A 7411-nucleotide genomic window follows, 5' to 3' on the forward strand; every position below is an offset into this window, starting at 1 on the left:
AAGAAAATTCTTACATATTTTTTATAATTATTATATGTAACTAGTATTATTTTGAAGTAATACTTGTATTTGTTTTTGAACTATTTATTTGACAATGGCTCCATTCTGTGATTCAAACAAATTCCTAAAGCTTCAGGAAAGTATTTTTTGTGACTTTATTTTAAAAGATTGCTTTAAGGATGCTAAGACTGAGATTTTGCAAGGTTTTGTGGTCTTTATTTAGACAGTTCCCCAAAACTGTGCTGGGGGCTTACAATTGCAAATTTTGGCTTAATTGATGTTTTAGTTTATTTGAGTTTCTATAACAAAATGCAATGAATTGGAGAGCTTTTAAATAATAGAAAATTATTTCTTACAATTCTGGAGACTGGGAAGTTCAAAGTCAAGGCCAATTTGGTCTCTGATCAGAGCATACTTGCTGGCTTAGAGATAGCCACTTTTTTCTCTGTCCAAATGTGGTGGAAGGGGTGAACAGGGTCTGTTTTGGGCCTCTTTTCTAAGGGCACTAATCCTATTTATTAGGGCCTGCTCCCATGACCGAATCATCTCCCCAGGGCTCTACCTCCTATTACCATCACTTTGTGGGTGAAGATTTCAATAATGGAATTTTGAGGGGACACAAATGTTCAGACCATAGCACTTGATGAAAGACCCAGTTACCTAGTTTCTGTGAAAAGTGCCTAGGAGGCAAAATAAATTGGATAAATGATGTGTCATTTTACCAAGACATGAGAAAGCATTTAAGTGAAAAGCACATTCAACTACAACTGTTTTAATAATCATTCTCTCATTAAGTAAGTTACTCTTTTGAACAAGGTTTCTAACCTCTCTGCTTTGATTTCCTAGTCTAAAACAGAGAGCCACATCCTTTTACCATATGATTTCTTCATTACTTTTTCTTTCTTTTTTTTGAGACAGAGTTTCCCTCTATAGCCTAGGCTGGATTGCAGTGGCGCAATCTCAGCTCACCGCAAACTCTGCCTCCCGGGTTCAAGCTATTCTTGTGTCTCAGCTTCCTGAGCAGCTAGGATTAAAGGCATGTGCCACCATGCCAGGCTAAGTTTTGTATTTTGAGTAGAGACATGGTTTCGCTATGATGGCCAGGCTGGTCTCAAACTCCTTTATTCAAGTGATCCTCCCTCCTTGACCTCCCAAAGTGCTGGGATTTCAGGCATGAGCCACCATGCCCAGTCCCTTTTATCATTTCTGTTTCTCAGATTTGGGGGAAAGGTTAATAGCAGTAATGTTGTTAAAATGTTTAATATCATTTATTTTGTTGTTGTTGCGTAGCATTTTGGAATACTACTATAGAACATCTGTGAAAGAATTCGGCTATGCAAGCTAGAATGACATTCTAGAACACTATTTTAAGCTGTCATCTGTTGCCAGCCTACAATATTTACCATAGAAATATAAACTTCAAGTAAATTGATGAAATGCATTTAAGTAATTTTATCTGTTATGAAGGTATAATTATTCTAGGTTTTCCCCAAGTTTGTGCGAATTTTCTTCTTTTTCTGAATCTCATATGATACAAATTGTTTATAGCTTCCAATAAAAATACTAGGACAGAGAATGGAGAGCAAACAATAAAAGTAGTACTTATTTAAAGTTCTGTATATTTAATTATTAATTAACCAATACCTTTAATAATATAGTCTTAACGCAATTCATAGTTTATGTAGGTGTGTGTATGAATGTGTGTCTAGTTGAGTTCTTCTATTAGTAAAACTTCTTCATACAACTTCTTGATTTCTCTCAACTGGAATAACAACAAGAGTGTCAATAAACTATCAATGTTAATAATGATAAGTGGTGCCTACCTATACGTTGTAATGAGAATATAATCAGGAAATACAATTTCCAGTAAATAAGAGTTCATTTAGTTTTATAATAAGTATAATTTGGTATTAAGAAATTTAAATGGCCCGGCACTGTGGCTCACACCTGTATTCCCAGCACTTTGGAAGGCTGAAGCAGGTGGATAACGAGGTCAGGAGTTCAAGACCAACCTGATCAACACTGTGAAACCCTATCTCTACTAAAAATACAAAAATTAGCTTGGTGTGGTGTCATGCGCATGTAGTCCCAGCTACTCAGAAGGCTGAGGCAGAAGAATCACTTGAACCCAGGATGCAGAGGTCGCAGTGAGCTGAGATCACACCATTGCACTCTTGCCTGGGTGACAGAGTGAGACTGTCTCAAAAAAAAAAGAAAAGAAAAAGAAAAAAAGAAATTTAAACATGTATTAAAGTATTCAATAGATATACAAATGTTTAATACTAACAAGTCTTTAAAGCTCAAATATATTCCTAAAACATAATTACCATTAATAATGAGGCAATGTTATATAATTAAAACCAGAGATAAAAGAAGGCATATCATCCTGAATCATCCCTTAATTTTTCAACAAAATAAATAGTCTAAAAATTACTGAGAACAAATGTCTTCCAACCCTAAAGCAGAAAAGAAAGTGTAAAATCTTTCTCACCCTCCCTTAGTAATACTTGAGACCCTCAGATTTGACTAGTTCTCCCTTAAAACTAAAGAGGCACATAGAAATTCTAGACTCAAAGTGGGAAAGCTGTCCTAGCAATAAGGTAAATTCTCTATCTACAAGCAAAAATAGACAAGCAAGAAAATAAAATCTTTAAGAAAAAAGTGTATAGCTAGAGTATTCACTGCATTCCCAGTCGTTGAAATTCTGAAGATGAATTGGACTCGGCAGCCGCTGCCCTCTTGGGCTGAGGTGTTGTTTCTTCATGGGATCCATGTCTGAACCTCCTGTACACAACTTTTAGCCGCCTCTTTCAACCAGTCCCAGTGGTATTTTGCCTTTTAGCCTTGGGACTCCAGTTATACTTTTTCTTGTGCTTGGCAGAGTAGCCACATTTGCCACAGGTTACTACTACAGGTGATAGATCTTAGACCACAGTGGTGGCACAAGGGTGGTGTTACTGCAACACTCCAAAAGATGACAAATTTCCCTTTATCATCTTGCTTTTGCGGTAGATGCTAAAGAGACTGGAAGAGCAAATAAAATTATTTAACAATGACTTTCCAAGAGAAAGTCACATTACAAACATGCTTTAAATTATTCTAAGAACTTTGGTTTCCTACTTCTTTCTTTTAAGTCTTTATTGTCTGTAGTCTTCATGCACTCCAGTATGTTGATATTCCAAACGAAACAACACATTTAGGTTTGAACACGTTTGAATATTGAAAAAAAACCCCTCTGTATATTATCCCCAATTAAACCAAAATAATATTCATTGAAATTAACCCAATTTGCTCTTATCTCATCTTTGCTACTTCTGCATAGAGATACTGTAAATTATTAAGTTCCAGTTATTACTATATGAGTTCATAATTTGATTTTTTCCTTAGGAGAGAGATTGACAATACATAGTCAATATTGAGCTTGATTTCTTTAGAAATGTTAGAGAAATATGGAACAACAGATGGATCTAAATCTTTCTAATACAAGACATGCTCTAAATAAAAACAAAGCATGCTTTCTGTTTTTAATGAATAGTTTTCACTAACAGTTTAAAAAATCAGTACTTCTGGGTTATTCCAGCATTGTTTACTTTTATTAGTTATGCTGTCTACCTATGCATTTTATGTTCTATTTCGTTTTTAAACTTAATAAATATTTTGCAAAATTCTTCTATTTTGACTGTTTTCTTTAGCTAATTTAGCATATGATCTCATAGGTATCACCACTAGTGTTGTATATTTGTTAACCATACTAAGTTAGAAGAAATATATTTACCTTTTTAATAAAGTATAAAATGTGATTATATTGAAACATATTCTCCTTAATTTACTTTCCCAGGGGATAATATTAAAAACTGGCTATAAGCTACAGAGGACTCCTAGAGCCTGAATTAATTTATGTGAAATAAAAGATGGAAAAAACAATTAACACTCTCCTGGATTATTAGTATGCAAGAAGCACAGGAAAAACAAAGAATTTGTTAAGACTGAGGACTATAATCTTTATCGTCTGATGCAGAAACTCCATATTCCCTTTTTCTCTAATATGGTGACCAAGGATGTGGGATTGTGGCTCGCTGAGTTGCCAACTTGCTTTCTGATTTACTTTGGTGCCTCAAGTTGTCAAATAAAATACACAACACCCAGTAACGTTTGATTTCCAGAAAACAACCACAACAACAACATTAGTAGAAGTGTATTCCAAATATTTCCTGGAACATACTTATAGTAAAATAGATGTCCATTGTTTATTAGAAATTCAAATATAACTGGTTGCCTTTTATTTATTTATTTTGTTAAATCTGGCCACCTTAAGGCAGTCTAACAACAGATAACAAAACATGAAGCATGAGCAAAATATAAACTGACATTTAAATTGAGATTACTGCAAGAAAAATTAGCTAATTAACAGAAATATACCTATATAGAAGCAAATTTCTCTTCCATTGCCAGAAGAAGAAGAATTATACTCAGTCATTTTAGGGGATATGTGAATTTATGTCTTGCCACTTCCTGTAAGCTAAAAGGTCCAATTGACTTTATGTTTAGTTTAAATAATTATCCTAATTTATGTCCACATAGCATTGATCCTCCCCAATAGGATTATAGAAATATAAGTATTATGATTTATTTTAAATTTTTAACATAATATATATATTCAAGTTTCAGCTCATGAGATTTTATACAATAAAATTTACATTTTTAGTATTGACTAGGTATTGATAAATATGTTTCTAACTCTACATTGTACTAAGTCACTGGCAAATGACCAGTAACAAATTTAGTGCACTGTAGCCAACCATCAAGAAAGCCCACCGAATAGCAATTTGAAAAGCAATGCTGGATATATCTAAATAATTATTTTAAAAGACTAGAAGGAGACAGATATTGAATGCAGAGTTTCACTTTTGCATCCTACTGAATCTTACTGTGTTTGCATATTCACATTTTTATATTACCATGGGGAATCATTTTTTAAAGAGGTAAAAGAAGAAAGAAGAAGCAGTTTAAGAGATAACAGTTTTGTATACTCTGCATGCTTTTGCTTTCTGTTTTTACATGAGAGTAAAAAGCATGTATCTTGGAAATTGTAGCTAGGTAGGATGTTTAAAATTAGTTCATTTTAAACAGAAAAATTTCATTTGATAAAAAGACAAATTAGAGTTTTTCAGTTAGTGTATATATAGGCTGTTGCATCAGCTTTGAAACATATCTGATAGCAACTTGGACTGCCATTGATTGATAATATAGAAAATCTTAACCCTAACTCAAGGAAAATTCTTTACTACTAAACAGGTTTTTAATACGGCTTTAAAAATGTAATAGTCAATCAAAGAGGAAAAACAAAAGGAATATAGTTGAACACTAGGAAGTAAAGTTTCATATGAAAGTCTTCAATAAAGCTACATAACAAAACAAATTTATTTCCTTACAAGATATGGACCAAAATTTTATAATAGGATATTTGCAAACACTAATCGTTTTGCTCAGAAACAAGGAGGATTTAAAATAAATCAGTAGCATATTAGCTTTTTTGGGAGGAAAATATTGAATAATATAAAACTGAATTAGCATTGTATTATTCTTTTTGTTCTCATTTTTAAAATTCTAAAGTTCAATCACTTGTTCAGCAAAAATGTTAAATTCTAGGCTAGGAACCCTCTAAGTATGAGTTTTGAAAATAATAATAAAAATATAAATCTTTATGTAATTTTTATTCTAGTATAAATATCAGTATATTGATATAATATAGACTACATTCCTTATTAAAAAGCACTCAAATTGTTAATCAGAACACAATTCTAAACAAAATCTATCATGCAATTGGAAATTAAAACTAAAAAAGAAATACTTTTGAAGATATTTATGAATTAAAGAAAAAGTATTGAAAACATGAAGCACCTGCAATCAACAACCAAAATAAAGCATATTAATACTTGTAAGTTCAACAATTGCAATATTATGAAGGAGAATGATCCTTTTAAGTGCATATATTAAACATTAGAGTATTTAAAAATTACCATTTGATTCATAATCCCAAAAGACAAAAACCTTGAACACTATAATCTTGAAACTTGAAATCTCAAATAATCAAAATCTCTAAAAATTAAAATCTTTAAAGTCCAAATTTCTAAACCCTGAAGTCCATAACATCCAAAATTCTGAAAATCACATCCCAAAAGAATAGAATTCTAAGAGTTGAAATCCTGAAATCCACATGCTGGGGAAGGTATTACTGTGGTTTTCGATTGTGCACAGGATAGCTGCATCATGTTAGTTACATCATATTAGGCAGCTTATTATCTTGTTATTGTCTTTATCTGCATTTGGCAGAAAATTCAGAAGAGCGGATTGGCAACTTCATAGGGACACAACAAAAATTTTAGTTTTAAAATGCATCATTTGTCTGCATTGGCATTCCTTCCCCCTGATGAAATTTCAAGAGTTTTTAATGAATTAAAGCAGAATTTGCTTGACGAAGCCAGCCAGTGAAGTTATTGACTGGTTTGAAATGATCATGTGAACAGTAGGATAAGAAGACACTTATGCACTGGTGCTGCTGCTCCATCATCAGTATTGTGTCCTTCAAATTTGTGGTCTGTATATGAGTGTCTGTGGAATAGAATTCCAAGTGCACAAAACAACATAAAATCAGGGCAGAAAATATGTGAAAGTTTAATAGAAAAGGCTTATGTAGGTGGATATAGAATCAGAACAATTTTAAAAAGAACAGTGCTATGTAGAAAATGAATTTGAAAGTATTCTCCAAAGAGAGCAATGCCCTAAAAAAATAAAGAAGCTATTAATTGCAACACAAGACTTCAAAAAATAGCTAATGATAAGGAAAATTGGCCAGCTATTATGGATTACCTGCATGCAATTGCCCACAATCTATTCCTGTAAGGCACTTTTTCCTATGTCTAAGTTTTTTCTTTTCTTAGTTTTTCCCCACTATTTTAAATTGTCAACATTATTTTTTTACAATTCACTATGATATGTAGTTTATCGTTGTTTCATTTCCAATACTGGAGGTATAATTGCGTAAAGCTTTTTAAAGTGTTCTATTTTTTATGCATATTTCGGTAATTTGACTTTATAAAAGAGCATTATCACAACATTGATGTTGTGTGTAACCATTGTGTCTGTAGATAACAGTATCAAAACTTTCTCAGTAAATTAACTGACATTCTCTTTTTACATCTGCATTCATGAAATATAAAAATCTTTGAGATCCTGGCTCTTTGGGCAACTGTTTAAATGGTGGTGACCAATTTGGTTTTTCATCTATCACATCAAACAGACTTAGGTTGTCCATCACGATATTTCAGAAGACCATAGTTAAAAAGCTAAGTGTATAAAATAACCAACCAAAAATATATGTGTTTATACATTCACTTTTTCTTTCTTTTTT

The sequence above is a fragment of the Cebus imitator genome, unplaced genomic scaffold (assembly GCF_001604975.1).
Source record: "Cebus imitator isolate Cc_AM_T3 unplaced genomic scaffold, Cebus_imitator-1.0 Scaffold7, whole genome shotgun sequence".
NCBI classification, from domain to species: Eukaryota; Metazoa; Chordata; class Mammalia; order Primates; family Cebidae; genus Cebus; species Cebus imitator.